Below are 12,823 nucleotides of genomic sequence, written 5' to 3' on the forward strand. Positions count from 1 at the left end.
ATTTTGGGGCCTGCACAATTGGCAAGGTAGAATATTTATTAGAGAACAAACTGATTTTAATTGCTTATTTTAATGTGGCTAATTGTGATTTATCTTTTCACATGTAACTCAGGCATCACTTCATGTAGGAAACCTTTCTTGAATACCTCCACCCACACTCAGAACCCTGCGTGGGCAAAGCAGGACATATAGTCACTAGAAAGACCTGTCTAAATCTCAAAGTGCTTACCCCATTGATTGAGCTCCTATAACCACAGAGCATCGGTGAACAATGGAATGCAAAAAACCCCCCACAAAAAACCAAAACCCTGAAAACTATGGTGCAGGGTATGGTCGCTATGGATGTTTAGAAGAAGGTAACATTTCATCCAGTGGTTAAATACATTTTCTCTGGAGCCGATGGCCTGGGTTCAAACTCCAGTCCTCTCACTGACTATGTAACCTTGAGCAGGTCTCTTGCACAGTCTGTGCCTTGGCTTTTCTCATCTGTAGAATGGGGATAATAGTATTGAAGTAGTGTCTTCCTAAAGGGTTGCTCTAAGGATTAAATGAGTTACATATGCAAAATGCTTACAACAGTACCTGGCACATAGGACAAGCTACATAATTACCATTTATTATCATAGCATGCGGTTGGCCTAGAAGAAGAGGTAGAATTTGAACTGGAGCTGAAGGATGCATGTGATTGGGTAAAGATAGCTGTGCTCCAGTGTGTGTGTGCACATTTTTACATGGTTGTAAGGATTAGCAGTCAAGGTGGGTAAATAACTGCTTTCATTTTATTTCTACTGGTCTCCATCCATTGCATTGGGTTGGGAAAGTAATTCTCTGATATTTGGCCTAGTGGAACCTAAACTTTACTTCCCTTCTGGCCTCACAACAGACGCTGATATGCATGTTGATAATGGTATTCTTTCCAGTGAGCTAATGCAGCCTCAGAGTGCTTCTCAACTTGGCCCTCAGGGAGGTCCTCCCCGTGTTTGGAGGAACCAAAAAGATAAAAACACAGGTGCCATTCCCAGGTGAGTCCCTCATTTCAGAGCAGGGAAACCTGCAGCCTAGAAAGGTGAAGTGCGAACTAGAACTTGGGTCTTATTACTTTCTGGTAATATTTATGTTTCCATCATACGTGACAGGTATTTCTTTTTCTATCACACATATCATTTGGTTGGCTTAGTTTCTAATTAGAATGGTTTCTGCCACCAGTTACGTTGGTGTAGCTTTAGATGGATAATATATATATATATATATGTGTGTGTGTGTATATATATGCTTGTGTACATGTATATGCATGTATACAGTTAAAAGTTTATAAATAACACAAGTGAAACTACTGAATCACCAAAGCAGTGATTAGTAAAAGTGTTTTGCGCACACACCAAAAGGGAGTCTGTGAACTGAGTGCTCAGACTGAAACATGGAGTGCGGCTCAGAGTGTACTGCTGTAAAGCATTTATCTAGTGGGAAGGCAGCGACTTTATTTTTCACAGTGACTGGTTCTTGTATTAGAATTTTCTTAAATGATAGGGAATTGATTAGTGGTTACCTCATATCAGTTTAGGGAAACAGTTCCAGAGGCATAAGCAAGAAATGACCCAGGTCAAGTTAGCCTTGCAAAATAAGTTAAATTAAGCGTGGCTTGTATGACTAAACTAATTCTGTCTCCTTGGGGAATTTTCAAGGCTCGTCTCTATTGAGTTTTGATTTCTGCAATATCATATATATGGTATATGCATATATATGTAATAAATATATCACATTAAATCTGCATAGCTAACAGTAATTAAAAACACAAGGAAGCAAGGTGTAACACAGTCACCCACACACGAGGTGCCCTGCAACATTACAGTGAGATGAATAGCCGCGCATGCTCTGCAGCAGTGTGGCGACACTATCTGTCTGGCCTAACCAAATTATTCTGACATGATCTGGTGCTCAGGGAGCAAATGAAAAAGCTCCACCAGGTTCATCGGCCGCCAACTGGGTGTACTTAGAGCTCCATGCCCATAAGCATGAATTGTGATATTTTACTGCTTTTAAATGATGCATGATGAAATGATTGAGGACATTATTACATGGAATACTATCCAGTGGGAGTGTGATATTCTTAACTACTTAGTACTTCCAGCCCTTAGCGAGGTGTTTTGTACTTTTCCCAAGGAGCTGTAGGGAAGTCGGGTTTGTTGCAATTAAGACTGTATCTAGAGAAACAGTGGAGCCTTGACCGTATCACAGACATGTTCAGGGAACCCAGCAAGTGGGAGCGAGTTGTGAGTGGAGTGTCCAGCTCTAAGCTGGATGTTAATGACTTGATTAGTTAGCCTTCACTGCAACTCTAGTAAAGAGCTTCTCCATCTTGGCTGAGCATTAGAATCACCTTGGGGAGCTTTTTCAACTACCATGCTGGCGGAGGTGTGCTCCAGGGATTTTGATTTAATTGTTCTGGGTAGGGCCAGGCATTGGTGGCTTTTAAAACTGTCAGATGGCAGAAGGGAGAAGATGGTGGTGAGATAGGTGGGAGCAGAGTCCACAACCCCTTGTGCATGGGTGAAACACCTAGCTGATCTTCTCAGGAGCAGAGCGAACAGCCAATGAATTCCAGCATATATGAGGATTGGAGACCAAAAATTGTAGAGGACATTGAAAAATCAGATGGTGAGACAATAAAACCTGGAGCTGTGAAAAGACCAGAGTTAGACCCAAACCAGGGTTATCCTAACAACAGACAGTGAGACACATTTCACTTTGCTAGTCCAGAGAACTTGCAAGGTGGGAGTGGTGAACACCAGTACACCTGCTGGAAGAGGAAGCCAACCAACAAAGGAACCACCAACAGATAACAACAGAAGAAGGTGAAGGAGGGAGTGGAAGCCACACTAATCTCAATCCAGGACTGATCTGGAAATACACCTAAATGGTGGAGAAATTACCCACAACCAACAACTGAATAAGAGTGAGAGAGAACCCTCAAAACCTTGTACACACACAGAAGAATCAGCTTCAACACAAACTGTCCACATCTGCACAACAGAATACAAGACGTGGTGGACAGAGTGACCCTCAGTTAACCAGCTGGAGGGAAGGACCCACCAAAGAAAGACCCAACAATAATCAAAACCCAAACACACACAGAGAGCCAACATAAACAACAGCCCAAGACCAGCGAGCTCAGGAGATTGAGACAGCACTACTGAATCCCACTGGCATTCTACCATAGAAGTTCATACCACAAACCCAGGGGGTCAGAACAGATCAATTTAAGAAGCAGAGGTTAACAAGAAGAGTCTCACAAACAATGGGAAGACAAAGAAACAATCCCCAAATGAAAGGAAAGGAGGAAGCCTCAGAAAGAATGCTAAATGAAATAGAGGCAAGTCAACGATCAGATACTGAGTTCAAAGCAATGGTTATCAGGAAGCTCACTGGGCTCACAGAGAACTGCCAGAAACTACAGGGAAGCTACCATGAACTCACTGCAAACTATATCAACATGAAAAAGGAAATAGAAACTATCAACAAGGGCCAACAGAAAATGAAGAATACAATTTCTGAACTGAAGAACAGAGTAGAAGGAATCAAAAGCAGGCCTGATGAAGCAGAGGATCAGATCAGCGAGCTAGAGGATAAGGTAGAAAAAAACACCCAGAAAGAGCAAGAAAAGGAAAAGAGACTCAGAAAGAATGAAGAGGCAATAAGGGAAATGCAGGACAACATGAAACGTAACAATATCCGTATAATAGGGATACCAGAAGAAGACGAAGAAGAGCAAGGGATAGAAAACCTGTTTGAAAAAGTAATGATGGAAAACTTCCCCAATTTGATGAGAGAAAAAGTCACACAAATCCAGGAAACACAGAGAGTCCCAATCAAGAGGAACCCAAAGAGGCCCACTTCAGGACACATTGTAATTAAAGTGGCAAAATTCCAAGACAAAGAGACAATCCTAAAGGCAGCAAGGGAGAAACAGGAAGTAATATACAAGGGAGCCCTGATAAGGTCAGCAGCTGACCTCTCAATGGAAACGCTCGAAGCCAGAAGAGAATGGCAAGAAATATCCCAAGTAATGAGAACCAGAGGCCTGCAACCAAGGCTACTTTACCCAGCAAGGCTCTCAATCAAGATAGAAGGCCAAATAAAGAGCTTCCCAGATAAAAGAAGTTTAAAAGAATACACCTCCACCAAACCAGCTCTGCAAGAGATGCTAAAGGGACTGCTTTAAGGAAAGGAAGGAAAAGAGAGAGAGGAACACAGGTACGAAAAAATGGCAATGAATAACTACCTATCAATAATAACCTTAAATGTAAATGGATTAAATGCTCCAATCAAAAGACATACAATAGCTGAATGGATAAGAAAACATGACCCACACATATGCTGCCTACAGGAGACCCACCTCAGGACAAAAGACCTACACAGACTGAAAGTGAAGGGCTGGAAACAAATTTTCCAAGCAAATGGACAGGAAAAAAAAAGCCGGGGTAGCAATACTCATATCAGACAAAATAGACTTCAAAAAAAGGGCCATAAAGAGAGACCCAGAAGGTCACTTCATAATACTCAAAGGAAGAATCCACCAAGAAGACATAAATATTGTAAATATATATGTACACAACATAGGAGCACCCAAATACTTGAAGAAAATCTTGGAGAACTTCAAGAAAGATATTGACAGCAACACAATTATATTAGGGGATTTTAACACCCTACTGTCAAAAATGGACAGGTCTTCCAAACAAAATATCAAGAAGGATATTGTGTCACTTAACAATACCCTAGATGAAATGGACTTAACTGATATATATAGAGAGCTTTTCATCTCAAAGAAGCAAAATACACATTCTTTTCAAATGCACATGGAACATTTTCAAAGACAGACCACATGATAGGACACAAAGCAAGCCTCAACAAGTTCAAGAAAATTGAAATCATATCAAGCATTTTCTCTGACCACAAGGGACTGAAACTAGAAACTAACCCCAAGGAAAAAAACCCCAAACACTCAAAATCATGGAGATTGAATAGCGTGCTATTAAACAATGAATGGGTCAAGAATGAGATTAGGGAAGAAATAAAAAAGTTTCTTTCTGGGAACAAATGAAAATGAACTTACAACAACCCAAAACTTATGGGAAACAGTGAACGTAGTCCTGAGAAGGAAGTTTATAGCGATACAAGCATACCTAAAAAAGATAGAAACATTTCAAACAAGCAACCTAACCCTATGCCTACAAGAACTGGAGGAACAACAACAAAGACACCCCAGAGCAAGTAGAAGGAAGGAAATAACCAAGATCAGAGCAGAATTAAATGACATAGAGACTAAAAGCACAATTCTAAGGATCAATGAATCCAGGAGCTGGTTCTTTGAAAAGATAAGCAAAATCAATGAGCCCTTATGCAGGTTCATCAAGAAAAAAAGAGAGAGGATCCAAATAAACACAATTAGAAATGAAAGAGGAGAGATTACAACTGATACCACAGAAATACAAAGCATTGTAAGAAATTACTATGAAGAACTGTATGCCAAGAAATTTGAAAACCTAGATGAAATGGACACATTTCTAGAAAAATATAATCTTCCAAAACTGAATGAAGAAGAAGCAGAAAGCCTGAACAGACCAATAACAGCAGATGAAATTGAAGCAGTAATAAAAAAACTCCCGACACACAAAAGCCTTGGACTGGATGGTTTCACAAAGGAGAATTCTACAAAGCATTTAAGGAAGAGCTAACCCCTATCCTTCACAGACTATTCCAAAAAATCCAAGAAGATGGAAGACTCCCAAACTCTTTTTATGAAGCCAGCATCATCCTAATCCCCAAAACCAGATAAAGACACAACAAAGAAAACTTCAGGCCAATATCGCCAATGAACATAGATGCTAAAATCCTCAACAAAATATTGGCAAACCGCATCCAGCAATACATTAAAAAGATCATACACCATGATCAAGTGGGATTCATCCCAGGGATGCAAGGATGGTACAATATTTGCAAATCGATAAACATAATGCATCACATAAACAAAAGCAAAGACAAAAATCATGATTGTATCAATAGATGTGGAAAAAGCATTTGATAAGGTACAGCACCCATTTATGATAAAAACATTCAGCAAAGTGGGAATAGAAGGAGCGTTCCTCAACATAATAAAGGCCATATATGAGAGACCTACAGCCAACATCATACTCAATGGGCAAAAACTAAAATCTTTCCCACTAAGATCAGGAACAAGACAAGGTTGTCATCTTTCACCACTTCAATTCAACATAATATTGGAAGTTTTAGCCACAGCAATCAGACAAGAAAGGGAAATAAAAGGCATCCAGATTGGAAAGGAGGAAACAAAACTGTCATTGTTTGCAGATGACATGATAGTATACATAGAAAATCCTATAGACTCCACCAAAAAACTGCTCAACCTAATAAATGAATTTGGCAAAACAGTGGAATACAAAGTCAATATCCAGAAATCAAAGGCATTCCTGTATACCAACAATGAAACATCAGAAGCAGAAATCAGGAAAAAAATCCTATTTGATATAGTAACAAGAAAAATAAAATACCTAGGAATAAACCTGACCAAGGAGGTAAAAGACCTGTACTCAGAAAACTACACAACACTGAAGAAAGAAATTAAGGAAGACACAAACAAATGGAAACATATACCCTATTCATGGATCAGAATAATTAACATCATCAAAATGTCCATACTACCCAAAGCAATTTGTAGATTCAATGCAAAACCTATTAAAGTACAAATGGCATATTTCTCAGATATAGAACAAACATTCAAAAATTTATATGGAACCATAAACAACCCTGAATAGCTGCTGCAATTTTGAGAAAGAAGAACAAAGCAGGAGGGATCACAATGCCTGATATCAAACTGTATTACAAGGCTACTGTAATAGCCACAGATAGACCAATGGAATGGAACAGAGAGCCCAGAAATAAACTCAAGCCTCCACGGTCAATTTTTGACAAAGGGGCAGCAGTATAAGATGGAGTAAAAATAGCCTGTTCAACAAATCGTGTTGGGAGACCTGGACAGCTACATGCAAAAAAATGAAACTTGAGCACCAACTTACACCATACACAAAAATAAATTCAAGGTGGATAAAAGACTTAAACACAAGTTGTTTAAGAGGAGAACATAGGAAGGAAAATCTCAGTTATTTCACGCAGCAATATTTTCACTGATATGTCCCCTAGAGCAAGGGACATAGAGGGAAGAATAAACAACTGGGATCTCATCAAAATAAAAAGCTTCCGCACAGCTAAAGAAAACAGTATTAAAATGAGAAGAGAACCAACCATATGGCAAAACATATTTGCCAATGATACCTCAGACAAGGGTTTGATCTCCCAAATATATAAAGAACTCACACAACTCCACTCCAGGAAGACAAGCAACCCAATTAAAAAATGGGCAAAGGACTTGAACAGACACTTCTCCAAGGAGGACTTACAGAGGGCCCAGAGACATATGAAAGGCTCAGTATCACTAGCCATCAGAGAGATGCAAATTAAAACCACAATGAGATACCACCTCACACCAGTCAGAATGGCCACCATAAACAAATCAACAAACAACAAGTGTTGGAGAGGGTCTGGAGAAAAGGGAACCCTAGTACATTGTTGGTGGGAACACAGACTGGTGCACAGCCACTGTAGGAAACAGTATGGAATTTCCTCAGAAAACTAAAAGTGGAACTGCCTTTTAACCCAGCAATTCCACTGCTGGGATTATACCCTAAGAACCCTGAAACACCAATCCAAAAGAACCTCTGCACCCCAATGTTCATAGTAGCACAATTTACAATAGCCAAGTGCTGGAAGCAACCTAAGTGCCCATCAGTAAATGAGTGGATCAAAAAACTATGGTACATTTACACAATGAAATTCTATGCAGCAGAGAGAAAGAAGGAGCTCCTACCCTTTGCAACAGCATGGATGGAACTGGAGAGCATTATGCTAAGTGAAAAAGCCAGGCGGTGAAAGACAAATATATGATCTCACCTTTAACAGGAACCTAATCAACAAAACAAATAAGCAAGCAAAATATAACCAAAGACACTGAAATTGAGAATAGGCTGACAGTGATCTGAGGGGAGAGGGGAGGGGATTACAAGGGAAAAGGGTGAAGGGTTTGTAGGAACAATTATAAAGGATACATGGACAATAACATGGTGGGGAGATGGTGGAAACGGGAGGGAGGTGGGGAGGGCTGGGGTTGGGCTGGGGTGGGGGGAAAAGGCAGAAAACTGTACTTGAACAATAATAAAATTAAAAGAAAAAAATATCCAGCACTCCAAAAAAAAAAAAAACCCAAAACCTGTCAGATGATGCTAATATATAACCACAGCTGAGAACAAATGGTTTGATACGTGGGGAGCAAATGTATCAATTAGCCTTTTTTCGACCCTCCTCCTTTTTAACACTTCCCACCTGGGGGTTGCTGTGAGAGGAAATGTAGAGCAGGGGAGAAGAAGCCACAGGCAGGAGAAAACAAGGAAGGGTCAGCAACAAAACCCTCACTGCTGGTCAGACTTTAAAAACTCCTTATAGGTGAGTCACTTGATACAAATTCTAATGACACATCATGTCTGGAATATGACTCTAGACACCCTAAACTGGAATAGTAAACTTGCAAATTTATTAATCGATCTGTTCATTTAATGAGCTTTTACAAGAATACATGGGGCAAAAAGAAAAGAAAACGTGGTCTGTGCTCGCCTGCATACCTTTGTGGGAACTGACATCGCAGCCACACAGAACGTATGTATGTGGGCAAAATAGAGTCTTCTTTTTCTCTCTCCTTCCTTGGAGTCGGGTTTGTTCTCTGATTCAGGGAAATGTAATTCAGGGCTGGGAGAATGGTATCCCCTTTGCATTATAAGGTACAAGAGAGAAGCTACTAGATGGTTACCTAGGACAGCTGATTTTTTGGATACTTTGTCTACTGGCTAGACCAGGGCATGAACCACTTTCCTTGTTTTTGATTCTTCTAAGAGCTGCCCCTCCTCACCCTCAATCCCTTGTTCTTCCCATCCAGTGGTGAAAATTGAATTTGCAGAAAATGACAGTAAATCTTTCCTGCTCTGCATGTGAGAGGGGGCAGGGTGAGGGCCATGCAAAGGTTAAAGGCACTCAGGGCCTGAGGGGGAATCAGAGGAGGGAGTTTGGAGCAGGGATGAGTCCGGATGGCCACTGAAATATAAGCCATGGCCACTGAAATATAAGCTGAATGCCCCAGGAGGGCCTTTCCCTTAAACACACTTAATGAACTATATTTTTCTCACCCGAGTCTCAGGCAAAGGACCGGTTGATTGCTTTTTGGGACTTTGGCGTATTCGTTGGCTTGTTCGTTTTTATTTATGGACTGTGTGCCCTTACTCCCACACAATGGTGGTTAGTGCTAGGGCTGCAAAGACCATGAAATGCCAGGTTCCTATCAATAACCAAGAACAGCTTCAGGAAGCTGAAATGCTGAGTCACTAGAATTTCCTAGACCGTAGACTTTTTAATTGGAAGAATCTTTGGAGAGACTTCACTCCCTGATTTCCCAATGAGGTTACTGAGCCTCGAGAAATGATGATGGAGTGGGGTTGGGGATGGTATGGGGCAGAGGGATCCTTATAAACTAGGCCATGAGGGGAGTCATTAAAGCCACTGGGGGATGGAGTGAAGATCAGTTGCCTGGTTATTCAGAAGATTTTTTTTTTACTTTGGGCAAAAGTGAGTTATTTTAGCAAAAGAAAGTGAAAAATTAATATGAACAAGATGTAATTTAGATATGGCTCATGCTAGGAAAAAATGTGTGAGATCAGGGAAGTTCTCTGAAGGATAAGGACAGAAGTATTGCAATTTACTTGGAAGTGAGGCCTTTCCAGCATAAACTTAGAAAATGAAAAGATAATGTTTCTTTTTCTATTTTCCCTCTTCCCTCCTCTCTCCCAGTTTCCCTCTCTCCCCTTCCTCCTTGCCCCTTTCTTCAGTCTCGTCATTGAGTGGGAATCCAAGCTAAGTTATATGGGTCTCTCCTCAGTCACTGGTCCTAGTGGTCAGGACTAAATGCCATCCAGGGCATTTTCCTTCCCTCTGTGGGTGTGGCTTGCCAGGCAGAGGCTGGGAGGGTGAGGCATAGGGACCTCTTCTCTATTTTACAGTCTCCCCTCTCCCCCACAATCAAACATATAGATCAAGTGATGCCTCTGTTAGAGAGAAACAAAAATACATAATAAAAAAGAGCAATTTGAATTTTAAATTTCATACGGAATTTCCTATGGCTTAGAAGTATGAATATTGTCAATGGAATATGTTATTGCTGCTTGCAGAAAAGCTATAGAAGTAGGTTTTGTTATTACAGTAAAAAAGGCACTATAATTTTATTTTGGAACTTCTTCTGCCTCCTATTTCCTTATAATTTCTAAGAGAATAAAATTAAAAATTGTTCAGCATTGTGTTGCTAATCCACCATTAAATCTTCTCGGTGCTCTTACTTTCATTATTGTTGGCACAATAATGCAGGAATGAATCAAAAAGAACCCAAACTCTATAGTTTGTCCTCAAAGACTTTCCGAGATGTGAATGCATATTGGGAGAGTGTAATCCCTACGGATATTTTGGTTAGTCAGTTTTGATGATTGAAAGTACCTAGAGAATAAACTTCTATTTCATGGGAAATATTGGAGTCCTTCCTTCCAGTGAGAAGTATAAAGACTCTTGATAAGATACGTGGATAAGCTTTAAAAGCTGGAAAAAAGTCAAAATATATAAAGTTTGTTTAGTTCAACCTCTCAAAAAGGTTCTATCCTTTCTTGCGGACAGCTAATCAGCTCTAGAAAGAACTCCTATAACGAGGAAGATGTTTCCTTTGAATAAGTTAGATATTTAAAGAAAAAGATTTTGTGTATTTAATGTAATTACCAGTTTGATCCAACCATTAAGACTTTTCTGTCTCCAAAATGTGCGTCAGATCAGACCATGTATGCTTGTCTTGGTGCTGCCACCTTATTCAGCTCTCATCTGCATCAAGTCTCCCTGCTGAGGCTCAGGTCCCTGCCCCATCTGCTCTCACACAATAATAGCCAGTGGCATCACCTTACAGTGTGACATCACCTCCCTCTCACACCGACACCCTGCTTAAAGTCCTGCCTTGAGAGAAGTTTGCATTTTACTCTAATCTGGCCCGGAAGTGCACCACCGTCCCCAGCCCTGTTGCTTTCTCTCCAGCACTCTTGCTGTTTGTTTCATAAGATCTTAGCACAATTCACGAATATTTTGTTTGCTTGTTTTTTCTTGGGTAATCTTGCCTACAGGATTGTATGACCCATAAATTCAGGGAGTTTTTTGTTTCTGCCTGTTCCTCTTTGTTTCCTAGTGGTAAGCTCAACAATGAATGGCATATGGTAGCCATTTTCCCCAGCATTTTTTAAATAAAAAATTTCAAACATACAGTAGAGAGAATTTTACAATGAATACCTGAATACCTACCGCCTAGCTTCTACTGTGCCGTCTTCATCACTTATCTATTCATCTCTCCATTTCTCTCTCTACTAATACACAGTTGACTTTTAATACATTTGTTGAATAAGTTAACAAATGAATGAATGTTACTCTTTTGGTCAATAGCTGGAAACTATCCATTCTGAGGCTGGCCATTCTGTTATGTTCCTGAGGATGTATATCTGCTAAGCTCCGTACCAGGCACCGGGGTGGACACTGGGGATTCAGAGACAAGGTCGAATTTCCTGCCTTCCAGGAGCACATGCTCTGCTAGTGAGAGGAGGACAGAAGTTAGTGACGAAAGAAGAAAGAAGTAGAAAATGTGGACTTGTGATTTTTTTTGCACACATGACTGAATAAAGACTGTCTAGTGTTATCTTGTTGTTAAAACTGCCTAATTTCTTGGCATTTTGTGTGTGTGTATGTGTGTGTGTTTGGTTGCACAAGTAGATAAAAGCAATTGTTGACTTGGTTTAGTGACTGACAAAGGTTAGTGCAAGCCTATTGAAACCATGAAACTTAGGCTTGGCCTGCCTTCCTTCCTTCCTTCCTCCCTTCCTCCCTTCCTCCCTTCCTCCCTTCCTCCCTTCCTCCCTCCTTTCTTTCTTTTCTTTCTTTCCTTTCTTTCTCTCTCTCTCTTTGAAGTTTTGTATAACCACTGAAACATACAGATAATAGAAGCCAAGGCAAAGCATGTGAACAGTGTTTCTAATTAGGCTAACTATGGGCAAGGTAAAGAGCATTTCTGCCTAGTCTAGAAAATCGACAGAGCAGGCAGGGCAGGCAGAGCTGTTTTCTCTTCTGCAGACTGTCCCGTCCCCACAAACTATATTTGATTATATATTTTTTATACCCTGCATTTATTATTTTCATTGCTCAGAGGAAATGCTTACCTTTAAGGTAACATTTTGGGGCAGTGGTTTGCAATATCATTTATTAGGCTTGCTATGTCTATTCACATTTATTTTAATTCTTATTTATAGAAGGAGGTTTTTAAGAAGGTCAGTGCATTATCTTTGTGATTGAATTCCCAGAATACTTAGCAGGGGTCCAGGTAATAATAAGGGTGTTGAATCACTGTGAACTGGGAATGCATCCAAATTCATGCTTTCACTGAGAATCCTTTTTAAATATTTCAAAGCAAAAACAATCTTTAAGAATAGGCATGTGGGCCTGGACAGCATAGAAATGGTGAACATAGTACATGGGTAAGCAGCAAAGGCTGTTTCTCTGACCTCAGCTGTCTCCTTATACTTACCTTTCTTTACTCCTTTTATTTGATGGGATTCTACTTTCTAACATGTTGGTGACT

Source organism: Desmodus rotundus, chromosome 2 (assembly GCF_022682495.2).
Source record: "Desmodus rotundus isolate HL8 chromosome 2, HLdesRot8A.1, whole genome shotgun sequence".
NCBI lineage: Eukaryota > Metazoa > Chordata > Mammalia > Chiroptera > Phyllostomidae > Desmodus > Desmodus rotundus.